This window comes from Rissa tridactyla, chromosome 3 (genome assembly GCF_028500815.1).
Source record: "Rissa tridactyla isolate bRisTri1 chromosome 3, bRisTri1.patW.cur.20221130, whole genome shotgun sequence".
Classification (NCBI taxonomy): Eukaryota; Metazoa; Chordata; class Aves; order Charadriiformes; family Laridae; genus Rissa; species Rissa tridactyla.
Genome location: NC_071468.1, coordinates 42,779,679 through 42,794,521, shown reverse-complemented (window position 1 = coordinate 42,794,521; position 14,843 = coordinate 42,779,679). Strand labels below are relative to the sequence as shown.

The following is a 14,843-nucleotide window of genomic DNA, read 5'->3' as shown; positions in this document are numbered from 1 at the left end:
GACGAATATTGACTGATACGGGAGTGGTTTTCAGAACTTGAAACGGAGGAAGAAGTGGCAGCGTATCAAACTTGAAATCTGTAAATTCATCAAATTTAGATCTAGTGGACTGTGAAGATATTCTTTAATTATGCAGCTATTCAGCTTTTTCTTTAGTAAAAATCTGTAAATATATTCCTTATAATCTGGTCTTTGAACCATGTCTAGTTTGATCTGGGATAATGACCTTTTTAGTAGGGGCAGGACAGCAGTTACTAACCTTAGTAAGGTGTTTTGGACCGTCTTAATTGAAAATCAGCTTGGATGTAACCTTTATTTCTGTAAATGAACTCTTCTTGCATTGCTTGCAGAAGGAGTTACAGTAATGCGTAGCGGAAGGTATGATATGATATAACATCTAGCACTTGCTTCTGTCCACATACGCTGAAATCTCTGCCTGTCCCAGCGCTAGTAAAATGAAAGCAGTCGGTGTCTCACCTAGCATCGGCATGGTTGGTTATCTTTCCTCAGGCCACCCTCTCCTTGCTTTGCTTCAGAGGTCGGGATCAGCTGTCTGCTGGTGTGCCTGCCCAAAATCCAGTCCCAGGCTGCAGCAGGAGGTACAGCTGTGTCACCTGGCAGGGGTAGCAGGAGGGGAAGCCAGTCCTGAGCTGTGCCACTGTAGCTCCAACATGCAGTGCTCCAACAAAAAGAGGTTAAACGGTGCCTCGAAGGCATCATTTGTAACCTGGCTTTCTGCGCAGGGGTGCCTGGGCTGTGTATGCCAGGCGCTGGCAGGCGTAGTGCAGAGGGGACGTTGTCCAGACTTAGCGCTGCTCTGCAGTGCAGTTCCCATCCCCCCGTGTGCCAACAAGGCCTGATTGCTCCTGTCCCTCGCTCCTCATTCTCTTCAGAGCCCTCCCTTGTTGGTGGGAAAGGGGCAAAATTTTCAGTAGTAACAGCGGAGTAGTTACTTCAAGTATTCTTTGTAAGTCCTGATTCAGATTGGTTTCATTTCCTATTTGTATTTAGCTATTTGGCAAAATAATGATTAAATTGACATCCAAAAGGGGTTTACAGTGGGCTTCAATAGGAACAGAAATTTACCTTTTTTTTTTTTTTTTTTCTTAAAAGGACCTCTTCAATACTTACGTTCTTCTGTAGAAGGGCACAAATAAGCTCTGATGACTTGGTCAAGGTTCTGCTTTATCTGTGTCTCTGCTTTTATACAGGCCATTTTGGTCACTACACCACTTGTTTCTTCTTGCTATGAAAGAGATTGCAGGTTGTGTTTTTCTCCCTGTTTACTGATGGATTTATTTATGGACTCAAAACTGATTATTGCTTTGTTTGCTGCCACCAATTGCTTTTCAAACGGTTTTGGCTTTTATTGAGGTGCTAGTGCTGACTTGGGATGAGGTTTTTTGGTTTTATTTTTCTCTCAGTGTCATTATTCTTGAAAGAGAATAATGAAGACCAGCCCTCATTAAATGGAGGAGTAATTTTTACACAAGACCGAATGATATAAACTACATTTAAATGTAGTTTAGGAATTAGAATGGAAGCTTTTAATCATCAGGGCAGTTGGACTCAGTGGCAGTTCTGAAATATAAATAATGAACCTGATAAATATATTAAATGGATCATATGACCCTTTGATATCGAGCACCTCGGTATCTGAAGCTCACCTTGCCAGTTCCATACATATACAATCAGTTCACAGAAATGGGGTGGCTTTTAGAACCGTAACTGCTTCAGTAATTTATCAGAGACCAGTAAGACATGGTGTCACAGCAGCATAACAGGACCAGTTCGTTGTCAGATAAATCTAATTGGGTCTGAAGAACAGCATTGTTTATCTACGTGGGATCCCCTTTAAAACAAGCAAATACATAACTTCCTAGCTGCAGCTCTTTTACAGGGTAGCTGCTGGCATCAGGAAAAGCGGAACAGATAGTGTGGTACCTCAAACTGACTCTCTTTCTACAGGCTGTCAGGGCTCAGTAATCTAATCGGTTGTGTTGATGATAACTGATAGAGTTAAACACCACAGAGCAGGGCCAAATAGGAAGTTATAAACGGAGGTCTCGCAGCACTGGGGAAGTATATTGAAATCACCCTTCTGGACGGTGTGCGTTGCAACTGCCGGAGTGACAGAAATGGCTGGGAACATTTCAGCATCTAAAAGGTATGTTACAAGAGTCTTAGCACAAAAAAATGAACGGATCTAGATGTTAAAATATGTTAAAAATGCCTTTTCTTAGAGCTCTGAAGCACTCTTGCATCTGACAAGAACCTTCCTGGGATTGGCATCCCCCTCCTGCCTGTGCCTGCCCTTTCTCATGCAGGCCCTTCTCCTCAGTTAATCCTGCACTTAAGCATGAAGCCTAATGCACTGACGAAATTGTTCTCTTTCTCTTTATTTTTCGATTGTGCCCAGCGTTTAAGTCCTCCCCTTTTCTTCCCCCACAAGTTATTTTCTCAGACTCTGGAACATTTAAGACTCATTTTTAACCTCAAGTCTCTGTTCTTCCACTTGAAGATTTGTCAGCTTTCTGAACTCCAGCCACTCTTAGAGCCACAGCAAAAGATAATTTCTCTGTAGCATGAGACTGCCAGTTGAATGCAATCCATAGAAGCAATTAATTAATTTGCTCATTAGCTTTTCTTTCATCCTGATGGGGCATGAACAAGTTATTCCCTCTGCCTTTGCTATGCTCCTTCTCACATCTGCAGGCTGTACTTGCATGCTCTGAGGTTACTTTATGGCAGCTCTTTCCCGGCAGATCAGGCACTGCAGGGCTGTGATTTTTCTTCCTGCCTTCTGCCAGATCCTGGGACCGGGGGTCTGTTCCCCCCTGGCCCAGGCAGGTGGGAGAAATGCCGCATCCCAAGGACCATCATGAACTGCCACTTGGAGCCTGCTTCTCAGGATCCCATCCCAACCTTTCCTCCCAGCTGCAAGACTTTGGGCCCCGCTGTGCAGATCCAAGAGGTTTCTGCAGCCTGTGGCTTAGACATGTGTTGTTTGATCCTTTCATCAGGGGGCCCAAAGCCTCGAACCAAGTTTCTCAATCAGTTTCCCACCAAACCTGGTAAAACAGCTGAGGATTTAGATGGGGGAAAAGGTGGGGACATTGTGTGCACTAGCAGTGACTGAAACCAGCAAAAGCTTTTCTAATTAGACTTTTCCTTCTTTTTTTAAATTTATTTTTATTTTTTAATACAATGGTGTTGAAGAAGCTGAGGCTCTCTCAGCTGCTATAGTGGAAGCATTACAATTTCATGTGCTGCAAAATCAAGAACAGTATGTTGTTGATCTGTTAGCTTAAAGTTCCTATTCTCTAAAGTTTTAAAATGTCATTGATAACGATTTGCTAAGATATGCTAGTACTGCTTTACAGAGCTGTGACATTTTGCATTATAAAATAGTTCTTGAAGCAAGGGAGTTATTTATTATCTCATTCCTCTAGGCTGATAACCAGTGCAGAGGTTGTCACTCAAGATACAGATTACAGTATGTAACAAAAATTATTTAAATTGTTTGAGATGTATTTGAGCAAGAGATACAAAATGTGCTAACGTTAATTTGTGATCTTGAAATTAAAAACAGATTTGTTTTCAAATAAAATTGGTGCATTATGGAAGATTCACATTTCAGAAAATCTGATCATAATAATAGCATACAATAATACTTTCATTTTTCTCATCTGAAAGGTAAATTAATATTTAGGCACACAAGTGGTCTTGATTTCTTTCCCCCCTCCCCAATCCTATCTTAGAAGCACTGAGTCTACGGTAATTTTCTGTACTCTGCAAATGCAACTATTTTTTTTTTTTTCGTCTGCAGCTTGACACAGTGTAATTTTAACACTGAAATGTTAATAGCATTTTCAGAGGAATAATTCTTACGGTTCTATTGCTTATGTCACTGTCAAAAAGGAAAGATATTTGCCAGACCTGGGTAGCTGTTAAAAGGCGGTGTAAGCTTGAAGAACTTTGTGAAGAGTGCGCACGTCGTCCATGGTGCAGAACCCTGTCCGCTGGACAAGAATTGAGGACGTCCTTCATGTTTCCGTTTCTGCCTTTCTTTTTGGTTTTGGCGGCAATGGATGGTACTGCTGAACTTTCCTTTGAATGTTCCCACTACTTAGTGAAATCATTTTCTTGTGCTTGGCCCATTTAGGAGCATACCTGAGCCATGAGAGGGCTGGGAGGCCTCTCTGACCCTATTAATGTGCTGTAGAACAGCTTGTCTGCTAGGATAGTTTTACCTGACCCAGTGAAATGATTGCGATAGTTCTAAATTGTGCTTTGCTTCGCATTTTGGGGACATAATCTGTCTCTTTCCGTACTGTGACTTTCTCTCTGAATTTCAGCGGAACTGCTTGTGGGTTTAAAATAAAACATGTGCCTAAGTGCTCTGGTGGCCGGGGGCCAGAGCGCTCAACATGTTGCAGGGCTGAGCCCTAAGTGCATGCTGCTTTAATGTATAGTCTTCTCTAGCGCAGGATAAATGAGGATTAACACTATAGGAAGTGTCACAGTACTGCGAAGATTCGGAAAGTACCTCGCTGTATGGAGGGTAGCTCGGACTCCTAGCAAATACAAGTGCAAAAGAAGCAAAGCCTGTGGCGTAATGCCTTTTTAAGTTGTCATCAAATAAGGTGCTTTTTGTGGCTAATAAATTGGCCAGTTAATTTTCTCATCACTGTGTTGAAACTTGTTCCTGCTGTTGAACACTACTCTGATCTTTTCACACGTTGCTGAAGACGGCATTAACTTAACCTTCTTTCCCGTTATAAGGGCTTTAAACGCCTTCATGCTAATATTGAGTAAATGGAATTTGTGGTTTAAGCTGCACATAGAGTTCGTTAGTGCTGCTGAGGAAGCAGAGGGAGGCGGGTAGGAGATTTCATTCTCTGTCTTTTATTCCCATCAGACCACAGAGGCATTTCAGGGTCCTTATCAGCGAAGCAGTTTATGTAGCTTTTTCCATGTTAATAGTGATATAAAGTGTGATACAGTTCAGATATGCCTTTTGGCAAGTATTATTTGGTAAGTAAGTCTTCAACATGACATTTTATGCGTATTCTATTTTTCTATCAGTTTCTATGATGGAACTTTTCTATTTAGGGGATAATTGAAAGACATCCTTTTTATTTATTTTGTAATGACTTTCATTTGAATAAAAATCTGGGTTATTTTGCTTTGGATAAGATACTTAGAAGACAAGAAAGGGTGATGTTAACTGGTGTATGGTTAAATTTTGTTTATTGATTACTGAACTCTAGGTGTCTGATTCTTTTGTTTAGTTGTCTGATTTACTCTTGTTCAGCTTTTATTATTTTTTTTTTTTTTTTTTTTAGTCAGCTAGTTTTACATAAATTGTTACACAGCATCCTGAAGAGGCTTATTTGAACTGTTGGTTTCCAGAGGATATTTCTTCCCTTATGCTTGCCAGTGCTGGCCTGTTTCAAATCTGACTGGGCCTAACAGGTTGTCTCCAGTGGTCATGAATCTCGGGGAGAACAATTAAAATGTTACACAAGTAAAATTCAGGAATCGTGTTTACTGAGTAAGTAAAGCATGGAAAAGGGGCAAGTGGCTTTCCAGTCTCCTGAGGGGAATCTCTTGGCTTGGTGATGGAAGATGAAATTATGGGTGTATGGCATTTATGGAGCTAGTAAATCTTAAAAATGTAAAAGCCAGAATATATAAACAAAGGGCTGGAAGTGGGACAGGCCTGGGGCTGGGAGGTTTAGAATGCGACATGTTAGAAGGCCACAGATAAACATCTAGAGTTTTGGGGATTTTCTCAAAAAGACGCAACCAAAAAAACCCAAAACAAACAAACAACAAAAAATCCCACAGTCTCAACTGTGGTGATGGAGAGGTATAAATAATCCTGAAAATACAGTAGCAATTCAGAGTGGTTGCAATGGGTTCTCTGTATAAGAATCTCAGCTGGGTTTTGTTCTCTGTAGGGGGCTGTTTTCCCCCCTTCTGCAATTAACAGTTTAGTCCTTAAATGAACTTCCATGCGGTCAAACATTTTGGTTTCCTAAACTTGCCTTGGCTACTGTAGTTGATGGATTGTTCTGCTGGGCGGTGCTGCTGCTTGCGAGTTAGTGTGAGGTGGCTCAACACTGTTTATTCCCCTACCCATTGCAGTAGGTTATTTCTAAGCAAGTTTAATTGTGTGTTTCTAGTCAAAACATATGCTGGCATCTGCTAAGTGCAAAGTGCTTACTGTGAATGAAAATAAATGGAGCATACGGTTTGCTTCTCTTCTTCAGATATTGTAGGTAGTGAAATAACAACTGTTAAGCCAGGTTTTGTGCTTTTTTGTATCCTCTGTAACATTTTGTACTTGCCAATCATACCTCTTTCTCAGCAGTAACTCTGAAGCCTGTTACTTGCCTTTTTCTCCCTCTGTTCCTTTTTTTAGCAGAGATCAAATCCTTCTCTCTACAATTTCTTATTTTCACTGAATTCATGGGGAAAAAAATGTCACATACATGAACTCCAGTGATTTTTTTGAGAAAACTTTTATTGTAGGGTGCCAATAAAAATAGAGGATGAAGAAAAATGATGCAAAATCTAAAATAGTCCAAAGGTCCAAAAAGGTATTTATTGGATGTTATTATACTGCTTGATGGATATATGTGACTTCTATGCTTGCCAAAAGCTACAGGTTAGGAGGTAACAAAGAAATACATTTCTGTCTCTAGGGAGATCTTCCTGTATGCTAGTCAGACAATATTTAAATACCCCTTAAAAGATATTATACTCAGCATGAAGAGAAGTTGGCATAGAAGTATGCAGAAAACAAGAAGAGCTAATATTTTTATGGTCTTACCTTTGCACTGTCTACTGGGAAAAAAAAAAAAAGAAGCAAAGGCTACTTTATGGTGAAAAGAACCTCTGGAGGTACCTGGTTCAGTCCACTGCTCGAATCAGGGCTAACTTCGTAGTTTGACTGGGCTGTGTCCAGAGCTTTGGTCATTCAAGTTTTGAAAACGTCCAAGGGTGGGGCCTCCCACCCTCCCTGGCTTCTGGCATTGCCTCTGCTTAGTCTTCTGGTCCCAGTGTGGCATTGCCAGGTTCCTCTGGCTACCAGCACCTCCAGGAGGCAGAGAGACGAGTCAGCTTCTGCCTGTGGAGGACCACATGAAACCTGTGAGATGGAAAGTACGGAGCTTTTTAGCAGAAATACAAAGACCTTAGAGATGAGAGAACAAAAAATGCTCCTTTAAGATCTGAAAAGCAAAATAGTAAATGAAATAAACAGCTTTCTTCCACTTCTGGTAGCAATTGCTGTTGCTTTGATTGAAATCTGGAAGGAGTATGCCACTACCTTGCTAGAAAGCAATGTTTGTGTTTTTCAAAAGGGAAACAAAGTTTCATCTTTAATTATGATGGAGATGAAGAGCTTTCTAAACAGTAAAATCTTGGTAGAATACCGTAAATTGTGCTGTCTTTCAAGAAGCTCTGCCTTCACTAGTTGAATGTCTTTGCTAAGTGGGTTATCACTGCCTATAGTCAAAATTAGTCTGTGTCACAAACCATTGTAACTCACTGTGGTACTAGAATATATTTATTTCTTTCTGAACTACCCTTAAACAACAGATATTTCAGGATACATGGTACTGCAGTAGTGGTTTTACATAATAAAAGGAAATAATAAGCTTTTTCATGTTGTATTGATGTTTATGATTTGAAAAGTCAGTATTTATTGCCATTAAAGGATATGTTGTCGAGAAAGAGTAAGCTGATGTTTGTGGATATAAGTAATCCTACAAAAGACTGATTAGGAGGATTGCCAATTGCCTTCTTTTTATGGAGCGTAATGACAGGCTTCAGATGTGTTTTCCGCTGAGCTCCCTCTGAAGGAGCTCAGCAACCACAGAATAATGATGTCAGAAAAGCAGTTTGTGTTTCCGCTCGATTAGCTCATGTCACTTTTGTCTCTCTTCTGAATTTGCGTTAAAACTCTGCTAAATCCTTCCATTGCTCTGTACATGCCTCAACCCTTCCTGTCAAATCGTAGGGGGGTGATGCTTATGAAAGCGTCTTGCTGAATCATCTGGAGCATCTCTGGGGTTTCTCTGGCTTATAGCATGGCAGCGCGCTGAGCCCAGGGAGGACAGAGCTGACAGCAGGAAAAAGACCATCCCTCGGAGGGAAGATGGGCTGCCCCCAGGGGACACCCCTCCTTAGTGGCCACTGGGCAAAGCCTCTAGTCATGTAGATTATTATACTGTGTGGCCACCTAACTGCATGGTCATAGCCGGGTCCCTTTTTGGCTGTCCTGGAAAGATAGCTGAGAGGCTGCTCATGACTGGGTGCTTTGGGAAGGATGTTTGTCTTACACTTCCCAGCAAATCACATCCTGAACTGTCTTCTGCACTTAGAATTATTTAGGTGCCTGTTTTGAAATGGTACAAGCAAGTGTTCCCTTGACAGACGCCCATCAGAGCACTTGAGCGCGTTACAGTCCTTGTACGTCCAGCAATGGCTATGAGCCTGCTGCTTGTTCCTTATGGTGATTCTGGGTGATGTGCTCACCTCCAGAGGGAGAGGTAGTGTGGGTATGTGACAGAAGAGAGAAAAGAGGAATCTTGTTTAAGATTTGGAGTGATACTAGAGATGCAATTGTGAGGAGATACCTCAATGGAGAGAGAGTCTGAGTAAATGCAAACCTTTGATGAAGTGACTTTGTATTTGATCAAGTCCTTGTGCTATGGTTATTTTACAGAGCGCTAAGTTTTTCCTTTTGTTCAATAAAATAGCACTAACATCTAAACCAAAGGTAAATGCAAAAAAATATTAAAAATCTGTCCTCTGGAATATTGTTACAGGCAGCACAAAAGGGACAGGTAACATTAAGTGGCATTCAAAGTTTCCTTTGTTTTCCACGGGCTTCTGTGTTTTTATATTTTGCATTGCTATGTCTCTATGAGAATAACAGGCATAGAAGTTTTATAACAGTGTATCAGCAGCTTGTTCTGATTTCTGTACACAAAGGATGTGTCCTCTACCAGGTGTTTGGGGCAAAAGAAGAAGTAATTTTGATTATCCATATAATATTTCTCATAATAAATCACTTCTAAGAGAGGCAAAACATATAGATATCTCTTATATAGAGAGATATCTTTAATACCAGTTAGTCTAACAACATCTAAAATTAAACTGTTTTATCCTTTGATAAGTTACCTGTAATTGTTCACAAAGTACTGTATCCCAGTTTGTCATTTTCTGCTGCAAAACAGTAAGTATTGATGAAGTGGTGAATGCTTATAAAGGCTTTTCATGGCATGTTACCTTTAATGAGAATCTTACAGTCTGCAGCTGGGATCAGGATAATACATTGCCTGTGACTAAGCGTTATGGAAACTTTCAGACTTGCTTAAGATCAAAGAATTGAAAGCTTTTAACTCTCTGTGTGATTGTTACTGTAGTTGATTATAGACATATGTACACATTCACGTTACATAGAGCTGAGTTCATACATCACACTTAAATGAGGCACTGAGCAGGAACTTGGGCATCCAGCATAAAAATGTCCTAATTCCTCGGTGAAGGATAGCTCAGAAATGGAGAGCTGGCGCAGCCGTTGTCTGGAAGGAGGCATGGCAGGACTCCAGCCTCCCGCCTGAACTTTCCATTCGTGTTGGACAATGCAGAAAATGGCTCAGGTCGCTTACAACTGGGAGTGTTACAGCAGAGAGGCTGCACAGGAAACACCTGAGACCTGAGAACTAGTTTCAGGAACACTACTTCAGTCTGTTGTGGAGAAAGTGGAGGAGGAGAAGGGCCCATATGCTTAGGTACAAGTGAAAAGGAGGAAGAAATATTCAGCTCAGTGAAACTCCTGAAGATGACGTGTCCCTGTCCTTGCAAACTGATTTGGATATATAACTACTCCAGAACAACGATTCTCAAAAGTTGGAGGAACTTTATAGACCACTTTTACTACAGAGTAAGAGCCCCTGGGGATACCTTCCCTCAGGAGCAGCCTGGCACAGCTGCTTGGTGTGATGTGCTGAAGGTATCCAGGAGAGGGTAAGGGAGCTACAACAAATAAAGGCAGGCTCAGAGGGAAGCCTGGAGCCTGCTCTTCACATTCTCATAGCAGAAAACAGTAGCTCCTTGGCCCTCCTACCTCCAAAGAGTTGGGCTGACGGGTACAAACAACGCTCTTTTCCATCATTTTCTCCTCCGTCACCTCTGTTGCAGTCCTTTTCAACAGTCACAGGTAATCTTGCAACCACACACTTAAATCAAAGGCAAAATTTGCCTTTTAACTCCTGTTCGGTCTCCCTGCTCCAGCTTTTTTACATGATATTAGAGAGCAAATAGTCTCTTCCATGCCAGCTTTTCCTTTCCTTTTCGTATTTGTTTTGTGTGTGTTTGCGGGTAACTTTCTCCCAAGCCTAGCTCTGATCTTCAGCAGGCTCTCTCTGGAATCCCAGAGATGAAAAGTGTATGTCAGGCAGCCAAGCACTGTCTCTCTCTTTCAGAAACAACTTCCTTTGAAAAGGGGCAGCGGCTTTTTTCCTGTAGCCGGTACATCAGGCATGCATCCTTGAGGCCTTTGCCTTCCCTGTCATTGAGGCCACTAATTGATTTCTGGTGTCTATTCTATTAATCCAGATACCTTGTCAGTGTTGCAGTGACGCCCGGGCACTTCTCTAAAGGCAATGACATCCAAGCTGACTTTCAGCTGGATGCCATCCCTGACTTTCATTTTCCTCTCCAGATACTTGCAGAGCTGTGCCAGACAGCACAGATATTTTTATTGTAATGTAAGTATAGAAGGAAGCACCTTGGTAGGATAGATCTAGAACAGTCTTTGTGCCCACTTTTTCAGACCTTGAGACACACTGTTCCTGGATCTTTCTTTAAATAATTTTTTGAGTTAGCTTTTAAAATAAAAATTTATTTTGTCTTCCATTTAAAGCATTTTCTATTGTATAATTGTAGATTTTTTTTAAAATTAATTTCTAGGCAGTTAAGCACTAGACTTTGAGTTGACTTAGTCTTCCATCATATCAGTATTTTACTGTGTTTTATTTGGTTCTTACTAATTATGTGTGCAGTTTGATTTGCTAGTGTAACAAGCTTTGAAAGTAATATTCAAAAGATTTGCCCTTAGAATTACTCATCTTGACTGTGTTTATAAATATTGTGTAATACAGTGTCTGCAGTAACAGGGAACCCCAGTCAGCAACTCAGGAGGTAGTTTCTGATCCTACAAAGTTAATGACTGAAATTCAGTAATATTTTCTGCATTGCAGTGATAATATGTTACAAAATTCTTTGTAGGAAAAGAAAAATATGTTGACTTGTGTGGCAAAGCTAATCTCAGAAGTACCTAAGCGTACTCATCTTTTCTCTTTGAGATTGCTCCCCATCCTCCTAGGTGTGACTGTCATGAGAAATAATTCACCAAAATATTCTCTTTAGGCAATGGCAATGAATTACAGCGTTGGACCGTTCAAAGTATTACATCTCCAATCTTGAAATAAGTGCACAGATGAGTCAATAAAATGCTGGATCATGTTAATAATTTATTATAGGGATAATTACACAGGAAATGAAAGGGACAGAGAAGGCCATTGCCTACTTGCATCATTTCTGAACATAGGGAGATGTATTGTGTGTCTGACAGAGGCTCTTAGTGCTGCTTAAGAAACATTGGCCTGCATCTATGTAGAACACCTTAGAGAACTATTAATGCAGCCCATAAAATACTGAGAGACTAGTTACTTATTAAAGGTCTGAACATCAGGGAGAAATAGTGCAGCTTTAAAAAATTTTAGTTGAGCTGAACAGTAAAGTTTTAATTAAAAAAAAAAAAAAAAGATTGTTAAAGTCATTTAACTTTAACAATCAGCCTTGTCAATATCCTGCATACTTTTTCACCATTTCTCATGCCCAAATATGACTTTTGGAGGATCGGAATAATGAGCACAGAACAAGAACCTTTTTTTCTAGAGAGGCGGGACAGAGTTTCTGTTAGCTTCCATAGATCCAGGTTTCATTCTGGCAGCTTCGTGCAGACTGAAAAATATTGCATTAATCAATAAAAAGTCCGGTTGTACATATAAATTATCCTTATGTGCATTCTACGTGAACATGAGGATCATTCACAGATTGAAGCCAGGAAGGAGTGTTGAAATCATACAAATTCTCAGGCTGTAGCAAAATCCTTAGTTGATTTCAGCTGAACCAGAGATACTTTCCCTAGCCCCACTGGAAAAAAAATTGTAGACTCCTCCCCCCGCCCCCATCCTAGCCAATTTTGATTTTTAAACTTGGTGGTGGTGAATCTGTATGAATTTTGGCGAAGTGTCATATTGTCCAACTGGTTTCATGAAAAACCACCTTGCACATCATGTCTATACTAAATGTTGTCACAGAGACAAGACTGAATTTTTTTGTAAGAAGAAAGCTTACAAACCAATCACTTTGCCCCTTAATCTTATTTTTCATTGAACTTAGAAGGTTGGACTGACTGAGGCAGGTGAGCATGGTCTAATTAATTATATAATTTTAGATGCTTTTTCTCTGCTGACTGTCTATACAGTGAGAATAATTTCTCTAGTGAAATTAGCCATAGTACCAAAAGTAAGCTTATGTGGCAAGTCCCAGTCACTGAATCTGATCTCTCTCATTTCAGGCCAAAAAAGCAGGTTGGGTTAGTATCGCTCCTTTTTTGTTTTCGTTATAGCTCATGTTTCCCAGCGCTCTATGTTGCGCTTTAAAACCAGTCACTGGAAGCAATGTGCCCTCATTTCTTCAAGCCATGCTGAAGCCCTGAGACTGAACTTACGTTTTTGTTGCGTGGAACTGAACTTGTTACAACAACAGAAGACACAACAGGCTCTCTAGGCACATTTTTCGTACAGGATCTCACTAGAGACCTGGTAATGAATTACTGGGGCAACTCTCCATCCTGCAGGCAGAAGAGAGATGCATGATTAACTTCATCTGCTCCCCTGCACACCCACACACACACACCTTTCTTCTTTTCAGGCTCCTTTACCCTCACCTGGATACCTTCAGCACATCACACGAAGCAGCTGTGCCGGGCTGCTCCCGAGGGAAGGCTTCCCCAGGGGCTCTGGGGGACAGAGGCAGCGCGTGGCTGCCCAAGGCAGGTGGCTGTAGAGCCTCAGGAGGTGAAGTGCTCGTTGCTGGGCCGCAAACCATGGCTGGCCCTCTGCATCTCAGGGCCAAAGGATGAGTTTTAAGCCAGGGTTTGTATCCAAACTTCCTCTCTGTCCTGGGACCGCGATTTTGCATCTCTCTCATAGTTGTCCTTAGACTATAGTAGAAATTCTCTATTCATTTCCTTGGACTTTTCTTTTGAGAATTAATGCTTATGGAGTGTTGTTAAATATGCAAAGTAGTACAAGACAAAGCTTTCTGTTAATTCCATTGCATGCCATCACCAGCCTTTTAATAGATAATTTAAACTATTTTCATATGAGCGCTTTTTGTTTCTTTCTTTTTTTGAGAAGAAAGTTTATTGTATCTCCCTGAAGAGGTTAGGGAATTAGGGCTATTGCCTCTAACTTTTGTTTTAATTTTTGGCTTAAAGGAGAAAAGCTTCATCCAACGTAGAGATACTTTAATGCAGATAAGCAGACTTTGAAGCAAAATAGACATTTAAACTGTGATTTAAAAAATTATTTACCATTACAAAGAGCAGCTCTGACGGAACCAGGGAAATAAGCATGCGTGTGTAAATCCCTCCTGTTTTGTATAATATACCTATACTGAACTACTCACATGTATTTTATAAGAAATAATTGACTTAGCCACTGTAGAGAGTGTTTCCTTAGACATGTAATAAAGCATTCTCTTTGAAGAACGAGAATCAAAGCAGTTGGTTTGAAGCGTTGTAGTCTCTGCTCAGGGCCACAAATGCTGACTTTTGCCTTGTTTAGATTAGGCTGCGTGGCCTCCTCTTAGCCAGTCGGCGTGACGGGAGGGAGTGTGTGTGCTGGGGCAAGGAAGAGTCCCTTTTCCTTTTAAAATTCCTCAAAGCCAAACTTCTCTCTCAAATGGACATCTTGCTGTCAGTGCTTATGGCTGAGTTTTTTGTTTACGGGGACAGGGTTCATTCCCATTCACAGGTCTGAAAAAGAGCCCTCTTAGCCCTTAAAAGAAGTGATATTTGCAAAGAACTGCTCCCTCTTAGGATGTGTTTAAGAGGTTGTTGCTTTGCATTTGTGGAGAAAGCCGGCAGCATACACTCTTCTGAATGAGAGCAGAGACTCCTGAAGTAGCTGCTCTCTGCAGCTCCTGCAAGCCACACTCTGAGTGGGGAGGTTTGGTTAGGGGACAGGGGACCGGCGTGAAGTAGAACCCCAGCCTGCAGCACTGGCTGCTCCACTGCATCGCGCCAGCAGATGTGCCACAGCACTTACTGATGTCGGTATAGCCTCTGATTGCTCTCTGGAGACAGAGGCATTCAAACCCCCAGGATACAAAGAACATTTCTAAGGGTGGGGTTTTTTCACCCTCCTTTTTCTTTTTCTTTTTCTTTTTTTTCCCTGGAAACTGAAAAGTGAGTGTGAAGCACTATCGATAAAATGCTGCTGGATGGAAACCCAAACATATCATATGGGACAAGCTTTTGAAGAGATGAGAGCTTCCCTAATGTGTTCGGTAGTCAGGGTTAGTTTGAAGGAGTGACAGCTCCCTTTGATGTCTTGGGCACCAAATATTTAAGGAGAGTGTTGCAGGAAAGGAGTAGAGGGCCGGTATTGTGCTACTTCATTCTGAAATCACGAGCTTTGCAAAGAAAACCTCAAAACTCTAACATTTAAGAAAGAGAAATGTTCATG

At 41.1% G+C, this 14,843-nt stretch overlaps 1 protein-coding gene across 6 annotated transcripts in view; it reads left to right on the top strand.

Moving 5' to 3' along the window:
* Positions 1-14,843, top strand: part of CHRM3 (cholinergic receptor muscarinic 3) — a 286,298-nt gene that overhangs the window by 101,861 nt on the left and 169,594 nt on the right. For 2 of the 6 annotated variants that reach the window (XM_054195958.1, XM_054195962.1), the window contains exon 1: positions 2,104-2,167. The exons of the other annotated variants lie outside the window; for them this stretch is intronic. The gene's annotated coding sequence lies outside the window, so the exon portion shown is untranslated. Of the gene's footprint in view, positions 1-2,103; positions 2,168-14,843 lie in introns of those variants that run through there. 6 annotated transcript variants of the gene reach the window in all.